The sequence below is a fragment of the Hemicordylus capensis genome, chromosome 4, assembly GCF_027244095.1.
Source record: "Hemicordylus capensis ecotype Gifberg chromosome 4, rHemCap1.1.pri, whole genome shotgun sequence".
NCBI classification, from domain to species: domain Eukaryota; kingdom Metazoa; phylum Chordata; class Lepidosauria; order Squamata; family Cordylidae; genus Hemicordylus; species Hemicordylus capensis.
Genome location: NC_069660.1, coordinates 301,291,914 through 301,311,305, shown reverse-complemented (window position 1 = coordinate 301,311,305; position 19,392 = coordinate 301,291,914). Strand labels below are relative to the sequence as shown.

Genomic DNA, 19,392 nt, shown 5'->3' with positions numbered 1-19,392 from the left:
CTTTTCTGGCAACATTGTAGCACTGTAACACAAAGATAAAACCCTAAAGAAGGCATCGGAAATGTGAACGGCACCATGCTGACAGCGCAGGGACTGCGATGTCGAAACACAGGCAGTATGGAAGCACACTTAACGGACACATAGTGACATGTAACGTGTAAACTGGAAAGTGCCCAGGTAGGGCTGGGAAAGACTCCTGCCTGAAACCTCAGAGAGTCACTGCCAGTCAGTGTAGACAAACCTGAGCTAGATGGACCAAAGATCTGACTCAGTATAAGGCAGCTTCCTATGTAGGTCACTGAAAAGAAGAAGAGGTATATCTATTAGGTTATGCACATCCAAAGAAAATGCACAGGTGTGCTGTTGTGGCATGCACTGTGTGTGTGAGTCACATGCATAACACACAGGCACCCCCACTACAGCCTACCACTATGCGCTTCTAAATTTTCCATGGGAAAGCTCTTGCTTCAGAGAAGATGCATAATTTGGGGGAAATGGTGCTGAGATGGGTGTTCTGCTTCTCTCTAATCACAGCACAGTGACACTGCCTCTGCCTTGCTTTGTAAATTACACCACTTACCATTACTCATATGTTGCCTATGGCAACAGCAGTATCTCTTTCACTCCCACCAACAGGAGGGCAGGGAAAAGGTTAACTATGAGAAATGAAGGGAGGCCCCAGACAAGGGCGTTGGTCTATTACTTTGACATCCACAGTGCTCAGCTGGTCCTTGGCCTGCCACTTCTGCTTAATCTTTATCTCTATCTGCAACTCCCTTTTAAACATTTTCCCTTCCTTATAGTCCGGCGCACTATTATCATGCTCCCCAGATAATGCAACTTCAGCTAGGGATGTGCACAAAACCGGTTTTGCCAGTTCAGTTTGAGTCTGAACTGGGCTAGAACTGAACCGGGACATTTCAGTTTCAGCACCCCCAAACGTGAGCTCCAGCTTGGCTCAAATTCAAACCGGTTTGGGCCAAGTTTGGGGGTTCCAGGGAGGGTTTTTGGTTTTTTTAATGGCAGACTTACTGCCTCTGAGGCCCTTGGGGGCGGGGTGCTGCTGTGTTGTCTTCATTGGTTCCTGCTCCCCCTGCCGGCCTCCCTCTGGTCACCCCAGCCTGTTTCAGCCCATTTCCGGGCCATTCCAACCTTTTCTGATGTGGCAGTGGTCATTTTGGAGGCCTCTGCACATACTCCCTGGCCAGGTCATGGCCTGGGCCACACAAATGTCCAGGGTGCAAGCACAGTGGCATCCAAAATGGCTGCCACCACAAAAGAAAACGTCAGAACGGCCCATGGGTGACCAGGGGGAGGCCAGTGGGGGGAGGGAGAACCAGTGGAGACCCCTCCCACAAATGTGGCAGCACCCCCTGAGGCTGCCGAAGAAGAATAAAGGTTTAATTGTTTTTGTTTTTGTTTTAAACCATGTATAATCCTCAAACCAGCCCCGAGCTGGCCTGGCAGGGGAGGGGTTGGCTTGACCTTGAGCCAAACTGTGCCCGGTCCAGCTCAAGATCGAGCCCAAAAGCCAGACTGGCTTGATGTCTAACCAGCTCAAAGGTGAGTCGGTTTGCACATCCCTACCTTCAGCTTCTAGTCAGGACTGAGACTGAGCCTAATATTTTCAAGTAAACATTTGCAGCATAAAAATTAGACTTTGGGGAAGTCCCAAAGGTTTCCCCAACCCACACAAGCTTTATGTTTGGGCACTAATTCACTCTTGTTCAACTCCTTGACTGGCACCAATTTTTGACACAAATTTTTGTTTGAAAAATACCCTGGGCCCAAAGCTCTCCCTGGTTTCTCAGGTTGAGGCAATGGCCAGAAGCGCTTTTTACCAACTTATCCATTTCTAGAGGTGAATGAACTTAAAACAGTGGTACATATTAGGGATGTGCATGGAAGCAGCCGGTCCAGTCCGGTTTGAGCCCAAACTGGACCCAAACCAGACTGGGCCAATTAGGTCCAGCACCCCCTTGAACCCCCACAGTTCAGTTCAGTCAGGGTGGGCACCAGCTTTTTTTCTTTATTTCAATTTTTTTCTCTAAACTTACCCCCTCTGGGGTAGGGATGTGCATAAAACCGGTTCTCCCGGTTCGGTTCGGGTCCGAACCGGGTCCGGACCGGACCGGGGTGGTTCGGTTTTGGTTTTGCCAGACCACCCCCCCGGTCCGGTTCGGTTTCGAACCGGTTCGGATCCGGATCACAAAAAGTGGCTGGTTTTGAAGGGGACATTGTGTTCTACCTGCCACCCAAATTTCAAGTCGATTGGACCTTCCTCTGATTTTTTACAATTTTTTTTCAAAAAATAAATTTTTGCCCATAACTCACAATGTGGAGCCCTTAGGGGCAAAAAAGCTGGGGTGGGTGGTAGCCACCCATGGGTGTCCTCCACCCCAAAAATCCCAAGGCAATTGGTGGCTCCTAGTATTATTGGTGAATTTCTGAAGAAATTTTTTTTTCCCATTGGCTAGAATGGGGGTTCGGGGCTGCCCCAGACCCACCTCTGTGGGGTGGCAGCACCCCCAAAGTGGGTCCGGGGCCATGGCAAAAATGCCCTCAGTCCCTCCCAGCAATCCCCGTAGAGATAGGAGTGATGGTTCTGTTGTTTTTCTGAGGTATTCTGAGTGTAGATTCTATGATAGCTTATGAGATTTCCAATGAGACACCATGAATCCACTCTCATTTGCTATCACAGAATCCACACTCACTCAGAACACCTCAGAAAAACAACAGAACCATCACTCCTATCTCTACGGGGATTGCTGGGAGGGACTGAGGGCATTTTTGCCATGGCCCCGGACCCACTTTGGCGGTGCTGCCACCTCACAGAGGCGGGTCTGGGGCAGCCCCGAACCCCCATTCTAGCCAATGGAAAAAAAAATTTTCTTCAGAAATTCACCAATAATACTAGGAGCAACCCAACAATTGCCACCCCATCTTTTTGGCCCCTCTCTCTGGGCGCCCTAACACGTAACACCTAGTCAGTCCATCTTAATGCCTACCTACTACCACCACTCCTATCCAAGCAAGTAAGAGGAGGACACTCAGAGAGACAACACCCACTCTCTGATCTAACAAAAAGGCCACTGCTGTGCTGCCTGCCAGCACAGCAGCAGCAGCGGAGCAGCACACTAAGCACAAGAGCAGCACACACAGAGAAGAAGCAGGAGGCGGAGCAGCAGAGCAGCAGACCTGCCGCTCTGCATGATGGGTGACGTGATGCCCAAAGGAACCACCGCCTCACTCAGTGCCTGCCACTGACTAGGCCCGACAGACAGAAGCCAGCTAACCTGCTCTGCTCTGCTCTGATGCTCCCCATGGATGATGCACACACACCCTACATCTGCATCCCAATGACCAGACCAGACCAGACCAAGTGCGCAGAGTCAGCACAGGCCAGCAGCCACCAGCCCAGCAACAACAACAGCTACTACTGCTACCACCACAACCAGTGTTGCCGCTACAATAACATTCCCAGTCCAGTCACGCGCGCCACAGCCTGAGCCTAGCACACAGCCAACAGCTGCTGCCAGCCAGTGCCTGGCAAGCCCAGCCAACATGAGGAGGAGAGAGCTAACAAGTAGACGGCGCACGCACATCACCAACCCATCACGACGGCGCAACTGCAAGGGGAGAGGGCACAATTACAGGCAGGAGGAGGAGGAGGAGGAGGAGGAGGCGGGCGAGGCAATCCTAGCACAGATTTGAAAGTTTAAAATCCACCAGGACATCTTCTAGAATCTAGACTTCTGTTTTTTCTACCACCAGCTGTAGTGTCTAGTTAGTCAGTGTGCTGTGCAGCTGAGCTGAGCTGAGCTGAGCTGCATGTGAGGAAGGGTGATTGTAGCTAGTTCTTTAGTTTCAGCAGACTGAGCATTGAGCATGGGCAGTGGCCTTGGGAAGCAACACAATTACACGACACTCACCTGCTGCTGCTGGTTCTAGAAGTTGCCTCTTCTCGTCTTCACCTCTTCGTGTGTGTGTGTGTGTGTGTGCAGTGAGTGCATGCCTTTTGCCTTGCTGGAAAGAAATGCTTCTCTGGTCCACCACCACATATCTGCTCAAGGACACAGAGGCCCAAGGCAGAGGTGGTGGCACCAGTGTGAGTGCATGTGTGCTGGTGGTGTTTGCCACCACAGGTGTTTTGTGTGTGTATGTGTGCGCTGCTAGCTAGGACGGGGGAGGGAGGCAGGGAGGGAGGCTGGGAGGCAGGGGGGAGGAAAGGGGAGGGGGAGAGGGATGTAGAGGGGATTGAAGGGGGGAGGGTCCGGCTCAGAGTTGGTCAGCCACATATTTGTGCACACACGTGCTCACGTGTGTGCTTCGGTGGGAGAGACCAGACTCTCATCATCTGCCAGACCGGGGTTGGGGGCAGGTGAGGCGGTGGTGGGCTGGAAGGGAGGGAGGATGGAAGGTGGTGAAGAGGAAGGGGAGAGGATGAGAGGGGAAGGATGGAGGGAGGCATGGGGGGGAGGAAAAAAAACATGTAGACAGACACACACCACACTACACACAGAAAGCATCCACACACAGAGACAGTGCTAGGCATCCATTCACACAGACAGACAGACAGACAGACACACAACAGGAAGAGACAGACTGAGCCTGCACCACACACACACACACAGACCCAATTCCCCCCCTGCACAGTTATCAATCAATATGTTGTGTTGGCAGCCAGTTCATTGCTATTCTGATGGTTTTGGGTTTTTTGCCATCAGCCAACATCAACAGTGACCACAATCAAGATGAACATAAGATGATAATAATTCATTCGTTTCATTTCAAAAAATCACCCAATCATCTTCTCCATGTAAACCAAGCCCCCCACACATGATTTCTGGTGACATTTTCAATAAAATCAATTCATTTGGCATTCATCATTTTGTTCTCCCTTTGTCACCTTTTTTTCTTTCTTTTGCATAATTTTGAGGCTTGATTTTGACATGGGGTTTTTAAAGAAAAAATTATTTACATGTTTATTTACATACAGTATTTACATATCTACACTGCATTTTTGAACGTATACCCGCCGCTGCCGCTAAGTCTAGTACTCCGTGGGCTGTGCTACTTTGGGGGGGTGTGCCGTGCCCACGCCAGGTCCCCAAATGCTGACAGGTGGATAGATAAAGGGCCTGTGCTGGTCAGCATTGGGTTTCTTTTTAGGTGGGCGTGGGCATTGTAAACATCTGGCCAGTCGCAGCACTACAACTACTACTACAACTGCATCTCTGTGTGGGCACACTACACGCTGCGACTGGCTGGCACGGCTCAGCATCTGTCACGTCAGCTCAGCTAGAGGTGGAAGGGGGGAGGGTAGGGATAAGCACAGAGTTCGAGCCAGGCAGGTGACCAACCATGGGGCAACCCACGGTAATCACTCGCCCGTCTCAAACTGCAGCTTGGGGTAGCCCAACAGGGGGAGGTTCACCTTAAGGAAGACCAGCTGCTCCACCAGACCAGGGTCCAAGCGGGAGCGAGAGGGTGTCACCACGTCCCCGGCACGTGAAAACACCCGCTCGCTCTGGACACTGGTTGGGGGGCAGGAGAGGAGGCGCACAGCCAGCACCGCCAGGTCCGGCCAGACTTGGCGGCGGCTCGCCCAGAACTGTGCGCAGTCCACGCCGTCTCCCTCCACAGGCTCCTCCAAGTACTGCGCAACGCATTGCTCAGCACTGGAGGGGGGCCTGGCAGGTCGAGCCTCCCGCATACCAGGCATGGCGCCATAGCAGAATCGCTGAAACCACTGGGCGGATCTCGAGTCGGTAGCAAATGGCTGCTGCGATGGCGCCGCCTGGGATGCCGCGCTGCTGGACTGGGAAGAGGGAGGGGAAGGGGAAGCTGACGCCGGCTGGCCGCCCATGCTGCTGCTGGGTGCAGGTTGGGCCGCGAGGGCTGCCCCCGCACCACTACCAACACCCTGGTCGCTGCGGGCCCTAGCGGCCTCCTCCTCCCTAACCTTCTCGACCAGGATGCCCTTCCACCTGGGCAAGTCGTCGGCACTCACGGCATTGCCCTTGAGGGCTGGGTGACAGAGACAAGCAAGGACATACTCCTCCCTGTCTCCCAGCACATCAACGAGCCGCTTGTCAACCCCAGACCTCAGCCTCCCAGCCAGAGCACGACCCTCTGGCGTGGTCAGAGAGATATGGAGTCCACCCATCAGCTTCTCGAGACCAACAGCTGTGGGCAGCGCCTGGCTCAAGGGAGTGGTGTCGCCACACAAGCCCTTCGTGGCAAGCTGGAAGGGCTCGAGTGCCGACACCGCCTCGGACATCTGCTTCCACTCTGCGTTCGAGAAGTCGCAGACATCCAAGGACTCGTCCCTCGCCAGGGCGACAAGGGCTCTCTCCTGCTCCAACAGGCGCTGGAACAGGAGGAAGGTGGAGTTCCACCGCGTCTCCACATCCGTAGGGATGAGATGGCGAGGAAGGCCAAGGTCATCCTGCTTCTGGCGAAGCAGTCTCCTGGACTTCTCGCTGCGGTGGAAGTGGGCGGCCAGCTTGCGGGACTTATCCACAAGCGTAGCCGTGGCAGCAACAGCACCTGCGATGGGGCGGGCCCCCTTCTCCTGGGACGCCCTCAGCTCCTTAAGGCCAAGGGCGTCCCTGACGGTCAGATGGAGCGTGTGTGCCATACACCGTATGTTCACACAGTCCATGACTGTCTCGACAGCGGCGGTAACGTTGGCTCCATTGTCGGTGACAATGAAGCCGCGGGAGAGGTGTGGACACCCGCCAATCCACTCCTCTATCTGGCGGTCGAGTACGGCCGCCACCTCCTCCGCGGTGTGCCTCGTGTCCATCGTCTCCACGTGCAGGACGGCCCACCTGTGCCGTAGTGCATCGGGAGCCGCGCCGGACCCGGAAGCATCGCCCGCGGAGGTCCCCTCACTCTCCGGTCCCCACCAGTGGGCAGTGAGGGCCAGGAAAGAAGCGTGCATCCCACTGACACTGGTCCAGAGGTCAGTCGTGAAATGCACGCTTGTCCCGGCCGGAGCTGCACGCAGCTCGGCCGACACGAGCTCCCTGCACCGGCGGTACAGGGAGGGGACCACGTTCCGGCTGAACGTCGTCCTTGAGGGGATGACGTATTCGGGAGCCAGGTATTGGAGAATACGGCGGAAGCCGTTGTTCTCGACCACCTGAAACGGCTGGTCATCGGTGGAAATCATCTCCCCTATGAGGCGGGTGAGGTGATGATGGTCCACGCGAACAATACGCTGGCTGCCCGAGGACTGCGTCCACCGCTGGACGGGCAGTGTAGCCTGCCTGCTGGCTGGCACACTGCCGCTGCCCGCCCTAGTGGCAGATGCACAAGGCGCACTAGCGCTGCCAGCCTGTCCCCTGAGACCTGGGTGGTGACGCTCTAGGTGTCTCCACATAGGCGTCGTACCCAGGTGCGCAGGGTCCCTTCCACGGCTGACAAGCATCCTGCAGTGGACACAGCGGGCGTGGAATGGGGCATCTTGAGGGACCTCAAAATGCACCCATGCACCACTGCCCTTGGCCTCCTGCGCCCTGGGCGCCGTCCTAGGCCGTTTCTCGCAGGGTGGCTGCAGTCCTGGGGGGGGGCGGCCGCCGCTGCCTGCCCACTGCTGCCACCCAACCCGCCCCTTCCGCCCTCCACAGCGGAGGAAGGGCCCGGCTCAACTGGCATCGGAGAGGCAGGCCTCTCCTCCACCACCTCGCCAGACCGCTCCCCACCAGAGTGTCGGGCTTCACGAGGGGGGGCCCCACTGAGCGGCGAAAGGATAGGGGGAAGGGGCCCCAGAGGGAGGGAGAACCTGGCTGCATCGCTGCCAGCCGCACGGTCCTCACCGCCCTCTACCTGCTCTTCCAACTCCACAGTCTCCTCCACCTCAACAACTGGCGGTAGCTCAGCAGCACCTGGTGCCGCCGGCGAGGAGGGACCCGCCACAGCCCTAACAGTGCCTCTGCCTCTGCCGCGATTGGCGGCAGCAGGCGTGGGGAACTGAATCCTGCGCACCAAAGATGGGGCCGGAGCAAAGAATTCTCCAATGGGGAGAACTGGGGTGTCCTCAGGCTCCCCGCGTCCTCTCCCTCCCCATGCCGCAGGCGCACCCCGCACCTGGCCTCTCCCACCTCTGCCTGCCAGCCTTGAGCGAGCCCTGCCCGCCACACGGCGCTCAGACATGCTGCTAGGTCAGAAGGAGGGAGACTTTAGGAGGAAGGCCAGACAGGGTCAAAAAAATAATTTGGAGGGGCTTAGGGGCCAAAAAAAAGGCAGCTGATTTGGAGGCGGCGGGGGGGAAGTTTGTTTTCAAAAAAGGAAGCCAATTGGGGGGAAAGGAAGACTTTTTGATATGGGGGGGGAAGCCAATCGAAGTGAGGGGGAGGGTGTCCTTTTTGAATTTGGGAGTCAACCACCAAGCCAATTGGGGAGATGGGTCTGGGAGGGGTTTTTTTTAGAAAAATAGGGGGTTAAAGGGTGGAACCCCGGTGTGGGAGGGTGGCACGGGCAGTTGGGTGGAGTAGTTGTGGTGTGGGTGGCAAGTTTTTAGCTTTTTTGGGGGGGGAGAGTGGATGGGGGGAGGGCACAGCACCTACCGGGGGTGGGGGAGGGATGCAGTCAACGCTTGGGAACCTGCAGATCAAAGGAGGAAACCCTTATTTAGTGAACTGGAACACAAAGTGTGGGTTCTGGGGGGTGGTTCTCAAGTAATGCTCCTGTGGGGGGAGCATCAAACTCAATGCAGCCTATTTAGTGACTCTAAATTGCACACAACCAAAACCAGAACCCAGTCACACCAACACAGAGGTTGAACCCACCCACTCTGTGACTCTGCCTGCCCAATGCCATGGCAAGCAAGCAGCAGCAAACACTTGATGGCAGCCTCATGGATTGAACATCATGATCATCATCATACGTGTGTATTGGCCCAGCATGTAGTGGCAGCATCAGAGCCCAGCCAGGACCCCACTCAGACTGCCCCAGAGGCAAGGAAGCACTCTGGCATGGCATGGGCCCAGCATGTAGTGGCAGCATCAGAGCCCAGCCAGGACCCCACTCAGACTGCCCCAGAGGCAAGGAAGCACTCTGGCATGGCATGGGCCCAGCATGTAGTGGCAGCATCGCATCAGAACCCTGGACCCCACTCAGACTGCCCCAGAGGCAAGGAAGCACTCTGGAAGGCACCTGTTCAAAAACCACCTGCAAGACGCATGCAATGCAACGCAACACACAGCAGCAATTTCTTTACTGGGCATGGGCATGAAGACACAAGTTTTACAACAGTACATCTCCTCTCCAAGGTTCCCTCCCTCCTCCCCACACCCAAATGCATTTCAGAATAGGGGTGTCCCTATTTAAAACCGCCAGCTAGGGAGAGAAAGGGGCAACAAAAGGTGCACAATCGCACACGCACTAACCCCTCTTCTTCCGGTCCTTCTCCTGCCACTCACTGCTGGTCACGGATTCGCCGCCGCCAGCCAGCCACCCTGGGCTGAGACACAGCAGGGCGGCCGCACGAGGCACACAGGCAACCGGGGTAGTTCAACAACGATGGAGGGGCAGAAGTGAGGAGACAACACTATTTGTGTCGCTCAACTCACCCCCAAGCAGAGACAAAATCAACCAAAAACTATAAAAAGAAAAAAAAAACCGATGGCAGCCGCCAGGTGGGTAGGCTACTGTGTGCGGCTGCAGCTGTGGGAGAGGAGGTGGAAAGTGAAGGGGAGCAGAGAGAGAAAAGACTAAGAGAGAGAGAAAAGAGAGGGGGGGCAGGGACAAAGAGAAAGAGAGGAGAGAGAGAGAAAAGAAAGAGAGAGAGAGGAGAAAGAGAGATGATAGAGAGAAAGAGGAGAGAGGAGAAGCGCAGCGCAGCAGGGAGGGGGGATTCAGGTGTGGGGGGAGGACACAGCAGTAGCAGCGGTCCAAAGAGGTGGGGGGAGCAGAGAGGGTGTGTGTGGTTGGGGGCTAGTGTGTGGCAGGGGGGCTGGGGTAAGTGGAGAGAGTCGGGGGCAAGGAGGAAAAGAGGTGGGGTGGGGGGAGCAGAGAGGGTGTGTGTGGTTGGGGGCTAGTGTGTGGCAGGGGGCCTGGGGTAAGTGGAGAGAGTCGGGGGCAAGGAGAAAAAGAGGTGGGGTGGGGGGAGCAGAGAGGGTGTGTGTGGTTGGGGGCTAGTGTGTGGCAGGGGGCCTGGGGTAAGTGGAGAGAGTCGGGGGCAAGGAGAAAAAGAGGTGGGGTGGGGGGAGCAGAGAGGGTGTGTGTGGTTGGGGCTAGTGTGTGGCAGGGGGCCTGGGGTAAGTGGAGAGAGTCGGGGGCAAGGAGGAAAAGAGGTGGGGTGGGGGGAGCAGAGAGGCTGTGTGTGGTTGGGGGCTAGTGTGTGGCAGGGGGCCTGGGGTAAGTGGAGAGAGTCGGGGGCAAGGAGAAAAAGAGGTGGGGTGGGGGGAGCAGAGAGGGTGTGTGTGGTTGGGGGCTAGTGTGTGGCAGGGGGCCTGGGGTAAGTGGAGAGAGTCGGGGGCAAGGAGAAAAAGAGGTGGGGTGGGGGGAGCAGAGAGGGTGTGTGTGGTTGGGGGCTAGTGTGTGGCAGAGGGGTGTTGGGGGGAAGGGGAGGGGGCAACAACAAACAGCAAAGGAGAAACTGGAACAACTCGGGCAGCAGCAGCGATTAGGCTGGATGGGGTGGTTGGGGGAGGAGCTGGGCCTGGGCTAGGGTAGGGTCTGGGAGGAGGGAGGGTGGGGGGGGCAGGCAGGGGGGGGAGGAGGAGGAGGAGGGTAGCAAAATATATAAAGCAATATATATCAAGAGAACACAAGCCAGAAGTTTAAAAAAAAAATTAAAAGAAAGACTATAACCAGCAGAAAAAACTTGGGGGTGGGGGTGTGGGGAGGGGGAACCAAACACAGACTCTGAGGGGGGCCACTAAGTGAACAGAGACAATGAAACCACAATTGCTGCAAATTAATAATAGCAAATGAATAAGTGGAACCAAGCAAAGAAAACTGGACTCGGTTTGGCAGCAGCAAACTTGGGAGAAGGCTGGATGGGGTGGGGTTGGGGTGGGGTGTGGTTGGACTTGGAGGGGCAAGTTTGGAGCAGGGAACCAAAACTGATTATATGGGACAACAAGAAACAACAACAGAATCCTCTGGGGGTGGGGGGGAGGGATTCAGGGAACCAACTCGCAGGGCAGCAGCAGTCAGCAGAAACAAACAAAATGGTACAATTTAAGCAAAACCAGCAAGCAATATATAACTGAAACCAATGGAATGCAATGTGAAAATCAAAAAGTTGGACAACAACAAGGCAGGACAAAGAGCAATAATTAATGGAAGAAGATTTAAAGCAATGAGGATGCAGTGGGTGGGAGTGGGGGAGGGGGAGGGTAGGCCCAAAGGATGAGAAGGGAAAGGGGGGGGAGGGGGGGGAGAAAAGCAGACAGACAAGGAACAGGGAAAATTGGGGGAAATTAAGAAGAAAGTAAAGTGAAGTAACACACAGTATACAGGCAAGAGAAGAGACAGACAGAGAGAGGAGACACACAGAGAGTCACAAAGGGCAGGTGGACAAAGGATTAGACAGAGCACACACAGAGAGACACAGGACACAGTCAGGACTCACAGAGACACCAGAGCAGCCAGCAAAGGGCAAGCAGGTCTCAGAGATGATCCCACAACTGCAGCCAAGAGAAGTTTCCAGAGAAGAGGCTTGGGTTTATATAGGTTTAAAATTCCCTCCTTTGGGAGCCCCCACCTTTGCACTCCCCCCACGGCCAACAGGGTGCCAGCTCTCAACAGTGCAACAGCCAAGCAGCCTACCAGACCAAAGGACTCATTCTGGCCAATCAAGGATCAATAGCGCAGCCAATACAATGCCTGGAAATAGCATCACAAAATGGATGCAAGGAGGAGCAAAAGTTTCGGGAAGGAGACACAAAATGGAGGACACACTTGGAACTTTAAAGAGACACTCCAGAGACTCAATTTCGTTCCCGAACCGGTTCGGGAAACCCGAGCCGGTTCGTTCCCGAACCGGCTCGAATTCGGTCCGGCTCGGTCCCCGGGAGGGCCCGATTCGGTCCGGGATCGAGCCGCCGGATCCGGACCGGTTCGGACGAACCGGTCCGGATCCGAACCGAACCGCACATCCCTACTCTGGGGTTGTTGTCCAAGGTGGTGGGGTGTCCCAGGGAGGTTCCCCTTCCCCCACCATCCTCCCTTACTCCATGCCTGGCCACACAGGGGCCCATTGTGCAGGTATAGCAGCCTCCCAAATGGCTGCTGCACCTGGAGGAAAGGCCAAAACCTGGCCGATTTATGGAGTAAGGGAGGACGGCGGCGGGGGGCAGAGGGGGAACCTCCACGGACCACCACTTCCCGCCTCAGACAACTCCCCTGGAGGGGCTAAGTTTTTAAAAATGGGGGAACGGGGTGGTTCAGTTCGACCCTGAGCAGTTGAACCAAACTGATTTGACATCAAACACATTCAACGTCGAACCTGTTTGCACATCCCTAGTACATATGCTAGTAATCTCCAGATTTGACTACTGTAATGTGCTCTAAATGGGACTGCCTTTGTACATAGTCCAGAAACTACAATTAGTACAGAATGCTGCTGCCAGATTGGCCTCTGGGACAACATGAAGGGACCACAATACACCGGTTTTGAAAGAACTGCTCTGGCTGCCCATATGTTTCTGGGTGAAATACCAAGTGCTGGCTATTACCTATTAAGCCCTTAACAGCTTGGGTCCAGGCTATATAAAAGAGTGCCTCTTTTCTCATGAACCCTGCCACCTTTTACTATGTTCTGGAGAGGTCCGGTTATGGTTGCCACTAGTTGGTGGTGATGCAGGAACGGGCTTTCTCTGTGGCGGCCCCAGGGCTTTGGAATATGCTCCCAGCTGAAATTAGAGATATACATATCAGGCAGTATAAAAATATGAGAGAGAGAGAGAGAGAGAGAGAGAGAGAGAGAATGCAACCAAACAATAATGCCCTCACTCTTAACTAGCTTTGTTTGCACTTAGTGATTCATCAGGTAGCCAAATCTGATTGTCTGAGTGCGGATGGAAAAGCACTGATTTGAGTAGTTCAAGTAGCCAATCAGCATTGCAAAGAGAACAACAATGCAGCACTGCCACCTAAACATGAGCTGGGTAGGATGCCGAGGGACAGTGCTGGGTATACAGTCTGGGTTGGCTACTGCCACCCAACCCAAATTGAGGCTAGCAGATTATTACTTCCCCCCAGAGGCGCACCTTGGTAATTTTGGAGCCTGGACTTAAAGGCCTTTGGAGGCCACCCATCCCCACACACCCTATTTTAAACACATTTTTAATGCAACCACACCACCTGGGACAGACTAAAAAGGATTTGGAGGCCCCCAGGAGATGTGGAGGCCCTGGACTTTGGCCCCAGCATCTAGCCTCTGCTTCCCCCTCCTCCTGCCTCAGTGTTTGCTGACACACAGTCATTTCTCAAGACTGCAGGTGAGGTTTGGAGCCTGACTAGATGCTCCTCCTACCCTGATTTTGCTCACGAGAACCAACCCAAAGTTTTTTTGTCACAATCACAATAAGAATCACTGCACTATCCAGAAGCATCATAGATGTTTCCAGAACACTGCACATGCTTAGCACTGAAAATGTAAGAGACTGGTTCTTATGGCCAGCAATAGGATAGGGCAAGCATCCTACCCAAGCTTGGGAGGTGTGCACTCTCCTGTTTTGTGATCACGTGCTGGTAAAAAGCAAGGCAGGAGGCAGAGAAAGTGATAGTGTGTGAGGCTCTTGCTGGGTAGGAGGGCTCCGTCCTACCCAGCAGCTGTATCCAGCCGCTTAAATAGGGCAGGAGGAAAAAACTGTCTTACTGAGCGGGAGCCTCACAGATGATCACTTCCCTTGCTTTTTATGAGTACATGATCACAAAATGGGAGTGCCTACAGCCCTATCGTCTAGCACTTGCCCTACCCTCTAGAGCAGGGAATCTCAACGTTGGGTCCCCAGATGTTATTGGACTTCAACTCCTATAATCCCCAACCAAAGGCCACTGGGGCTGAGGATTACGGGAGTTGAAGTCCAATAACATCGGGGGACCCAATGTTGAGAATCCCTGCTCTAGAGGACCATGAGAGCCAGCCTGAAATATTGTGGCTGAGAAAATGCAATCCTTTCCTTTCCCCCTAGGACCAGTGTGTGTTAACACTGCCTGAAATGCAGTAGCATAAATGTCATTAGTATCTACTAGAGAGGGACAGCTCTATCCTCTCCCCACACCCCTAGCGAGGCTTCCCCGCCCCAATCTATTAGGTGTGAAAAGGATTTTGCGTTCAAAAAGTGTATCAACTTGGCTTAAACTCCTGCCAAATTTTAAATGTTAGCTAAAAGAGAAAGGAGAGAGTGGGCGGGTGGGGTGCCACTGGATGCGGTGCTCTAGGCAGTGGGATGTTGTGAGCCAGCACTGAATCAGGTCTCGCAGTACTATCTGCAAAGGCTTAAACATATTAGCATTTCCAGGCTGCTGATTGCTACTGTGCCTTGGCACGTTTGCTCATCCCTTTTGTCTCCCTAATCCACCACCACACATGCTATAGGCAAGGAGTGGCTGGCAGAAGAGAGCAGAAAGGAAGTGAAGGAAACAATAATAATCCTATGGTTGACATCGTTCCCTTTCATAAATTGAAACAGATTTTTTTCTGATGTCCCTTCTGGAATGCTATTCAACTACTGTTAAGCACTGTTATTAAGGCAAGGGATCCTGCCTAGCTAATTTCGACTCTGTCTCTCTGTGAAGACAAAATAGTGAAGATCCATTGGCCTTATTGGGATGAGAAAGCTTGATGAGCTAAGAATTGGTTCAGGGCAAAAGATACTGCCATGCTTGCTGGCTTGATGGAGATGCCGCTTTTGATGGCATAGACTCTTTGCACCAGCAACTCTATTGACCACTAGGGGCATTAGGGCATCCCAGTAGGGCATCCCAGTAGGGATGTGCAAACTGGTTCAGGGGTTCATGGTTCAACAGTTTGGTTTGGGGGTTTGGAGTTGAACTGAAAGAGACCCAACCCCGGTTCTGTCTGGAAGGGAAACCAAACCCCCGCACAAGTTCACAATTTTTTTTTTAAAAAAAATCAAATATATATTTTTAGTACCTGTAGCCCCTTCAGGGGGCTTCCTAAAGGCTGCGGGTGTGGGTGGGTCCGTGAAGGTTCCCAAGGTTCCCCCTCCCCCCACCGGCCTCGTTTATCACTGCTGCGGCCCATAAAACCTTCCTTTTTGGCCCATTCAGGCCTCTGTAAATCAGCGCGGTGGCCATTTTGCCTGCCGCTGCGCATGCTCAAATGGCCTCTGCAATGCTGTGCATGCTCAAATGAGCTCTGCAAGGCCTTGGGCACCAGGCCTCCCAGAGGCCATTTGAGCATGCACGGCAGCAGGGAAAATGGCCGCCGCGCCGATTTACAGAGGCCTGAATGGGCCGAAAAGGAAGGTTTTATGGACCACAGCAGTGATAAATGAGGGTGGTGGGGGGAGGGGGAACCTTGGGAACCTTTACGGACCCACCCACCCCTGCAGCCTTTAGGAAACCCCCTGAAGGGGCTACAGATACTAAAAATATATATTTAATTTTTAAAAAAATTTCAAAAAGTGCCAAAAAGGAAGGTTTTATGGGCTGTGGTGGTGATAAATGAGCCCAGCAGGGGGAAGGGGAAGTTTTGCGGAACCCAACCCCCTGGCCTATAGGAATCCCCCCCCAAAGGGGCTACAGTTACTACAAAATTTTATTTAGATTTTTTTAAAAATCATGAACATCCCCCCCCCCCCCGACTGGACCAGACCGGGGTGGGGCAGGGGGTTCAATTGAGGCCAGACCGAACTGGCCCGGTCAGGTTCAAGTGCAGCTCACACTTGAACCGAACTGGGCTAGCCGGTTCCGTGCACACCCCTAATTCCCAGTAAGGGCATTCCTTCTCTGACCATGCTTTTTCTGTCCTCTGATTCCCTTTTGTTAGTCTCAAGTTTTTCTCACCTGGCCATTTTTCACACAGCAAGCTCTACCCCGCGTTTACTGCGAGGCTTTCTGTGAGTTTGAAGTTGCCCCAAAAAACTGACACACAAAGTGGATTTTGGTTTACCCCGGATATACAGCGGTCTACACTCTAATGCACACTGAAAAACCCGAATTATGTGTGAAGTGCTCCCCAATAGCTTGGAGGGACCTAGGAGTAAATCTGGCTGATATGTGAATGCACACCCTTCATTCCGGAGGAGATGCAAGCTAAAAGCCCTGTGTGAAAAATGCCCTGGTGAGAGAGGCTTCTGTCTTCTTGCTTCTCCCACTTCCTGTATGTAGCTAGCAGCCAGGCATGTAGACTTAATCTATCTCCCTGATGGATTTCTGAATTCAACTACTTTATTTAGAACTTTAACTCCATGACTCCAGAAAATATTAATTAGCAGTCCTGTCCTTACCTGTGTGCTTCTGCAGCTGAGGTAAATAAAGAAATCACCCCTCCAAGCACTCTAACTGCTGGTTAACCATCCATTTTTAAATGGAATGCTTGCTAATAACTAGAGTGATAGGTTGATGTTCCCTAAATTGGAGGTAATAACTCGAAATCTCACTCCTCTGCCTTTGGTAGGTGACACTCTTCACTTCAGCTAGCGGGACGGGAAGGGCAAAGATACTGTGCTCTTGCACATTGGATTGGGAGACAGAGTCAAGTTCCAACTAGATGAGACAGTGGGAAACCTATGATCAGCTCTCCTGCTGGTTATTTTATTTTATTTTATTTTATTTTATTTTATTTTAACCGCAGACAAGACTGTCTTGTCTGGTTTGGCCTTCAGACAGAGCTGGGAGTTTTGGAGCTGGAGTTTGGCTAGACTAGAAGTGATTTGGGATAAGTGATGTTGTTGCAGGAATTGATTTCTCCCAGTATGTTCTGCTTGTATATTGGTAGGAAACAAACAAGCCCCCAAATATTTTGTCCCTTTTTAAAATTTAAAAAAAAGTACAAGAAGTGAGTTAGCAGATAAGTATAAATTACATATAAGTATCACTATACAGTTTACTGTACTCAAATAGAGAATATTCTAATTATTCAATCATCATAGCAGTTGAAAAATTATACAGTATTACAGCATATCAAACACATGCAAAACATCCACAGAAGAGTGAGCTTTGTTTTGCCAAAACTGAATGAAAGGCTGCCAATTTCTCATGAACATATTGCATTTCTGCTTCTGCTTCTTTTTTCGAACATATTCTGTTCTTTTTGCCATAAAGGTAAAGTGTGCCATGAAGTTGATTTCGACTCCTGGCGCCCACAGAGCCCTGTGGTTTCCTTTGGCAGAATACGGGAGGGGTTTACCATTGCCTCCTCCCACACAGTATGAGATGATGCCTTTCAGCACCTTCCTATATCGCTGCTGCCCAATATAGGTGTTTCCTATAGTCTGGGAAATAGACCAGCGGGGATTCGAACTGGCAACCTTCTACTTGTTAGTCAAGCATTTCCCCGCTGCGCCATAACAGCATAATAATGCATTTTTTCTTCCTGTCCAGTTAGTAAAGGACTGTCTCCAAAGTTCCAGTATCTGGCATAACATACTCTAGCTCCAACCAACATATAGGCAATTAATATTATCTTGGTAAATTCATAATATACGGAAATCATTTTTTTAAAAAACCCAAAGGGATCTAAATCTCTTCTAATTCCCATAATATTTTCCATTGCTCTCTGTCTTTCAGTGTCGTAGCAACAGTGGTGGTGGCCCATGTTTACATGCTGCCACTTCCGCACTGACTGCGTCCTCCACCCCCACCCTGGGTAGGCCCCCAGGTCACTGGCCACCACTTCAGCAGCTCTGCTAAGCCCTCAGTCTGAATAGCCATTGGACACCCAGCTTGCTTCTTTTTGCTGGCCACAGTAGTACGATGACGACATAGGTCGGCACCAGGCACCAAGGCCATGACATCGTCATACCACGGCTGGCAAAGAGAAGCAAGCTGAGCCTGTGGCAGCTACACAGACTGAGGGCTTAGCGGATTGGGTTGAGCAGAGCCACTGTGGAGGTGGCAAGTGATCAAGAAGGCCGCCTGGGGGTGAGGCAGGGGAGGGGAGGGGAGGCAGGCACATGGGAGGCCGGCAGAGGCGGCAGGTGATCCAGGGGCAGAGGCAGGCAGATGAGAGGCCCTCGGTGGCCCCTCTTCTGGGGGAGTGTGTGCTTGTGTTCTTTGAACACATCTGCCTAATCACAGTTACACCCATTTGAGTCCAATTAGCATTTCTCATATACTCACAATTCGCATACTCACATGTGTATGCTAATGCACAAATAGTACCAATTTCCATTTTTACCCTTCCAGAAATGGGCATCATAACTGACACCAATTTTGTGTAATTTTTCAGGTATCATTGGCACCTTGTCATGAATTTTTTACAGTTTTTCTGTTCACTTGAAAGTATCTTTGAAACCAGATATTTCAAAGACACCATAAGTCTCTGAACTTTCGCATCCAAAGGACACTAAATTCTGCAGTACTCACTCTGCACTTTTCAATGCTTGAGGAAGAAGAGAGCAATCTGACGATATTCCTCCTTTGGTGACAATATGAAAAATGTTCTGCTGGATCTGAGCTGCTGGCGGGGAATGAATTATGGCTTTCCCTTTCTAATTGCTTTTTCAACCAACAATGTAAACCTAGATCAAAAATGTAGATCACATCCCATATTAAGGAGGCTTGTGGTGACTGGCCCCAACATTACTGAAAATCTGCCTAGGGTATGCAAGAAAAAAAATATTGTGTTGCTATTCCATTCATTTCCATTATTAAAAACATGATTTGTTTCATCATCTATTCATTAAAATCACATACGTTTGAGGTATTTCTCCATCTGTTTTTGTTACCCCTTGTCATGGCTTGGCCTCCACCAGCCCAATGGCAACCCACTGCCACCAGGTAGAGTTCTTTATAGCTCTACCGACCAGCCTTTGTGTTCTCTGTCTCTAAACTTCAAGAGCAAAATAGTGTGGTAAGGCAATTCGGCTGGGGTTGAAACGGTAGACAGAGACAATGATGGAATCAAATAGCAAAATTTGGTTATTGGGTTCAAAAGTTAATTAAATTCAAAACAGTTACATGTATACTATTACTTAGATGAAGAATGTACAGGAGGCCCTCTTAATTCACAGGAGTTCCATTCCCACCTATTTCCGCAGATAATAAAACCATGAATAAAGAGACCTTAACCCTTTGGAGATTAGGTCATAAGCACACTGAAGTGTGCTGGAAATCACAAGAGAAAAGGTGTGGTGGTGGGGAGAAATAAACACAGTATCTTGCTCTCCAGCAATGCCCCCTCCAGCCCCAAATTCTCCAGTTTTCAGCCTTTTGTTGTTGTTGTTTTTGGGGGGAGAG

General features: G+C 52.0%; 1 long non-coding RNA gene across 1 annotated transcript; it reads right to left on the bottom strand.

The window, feature by feature from the left end:
• Positions 1 to 276: 276 nt before the first annotated feature.
• LOC128322017 (uncharacterized) lies at positions 277 to 15,241 on the bottom strand. The gene is made up of 3 exons (XR_008305474.1): positions 15,122 to 15,241; positions 12,696 to 12,872; positions 277 to 298 (listed from the first exon to the last, which is right to left on the bottom strand). It is a non-coding gene; the product is annotated as an uncharacterized LOC128322017 (long non-coding RNA).
• Positions 15,242 to 19,392: the final 4,151 nt, after the last annotated feature.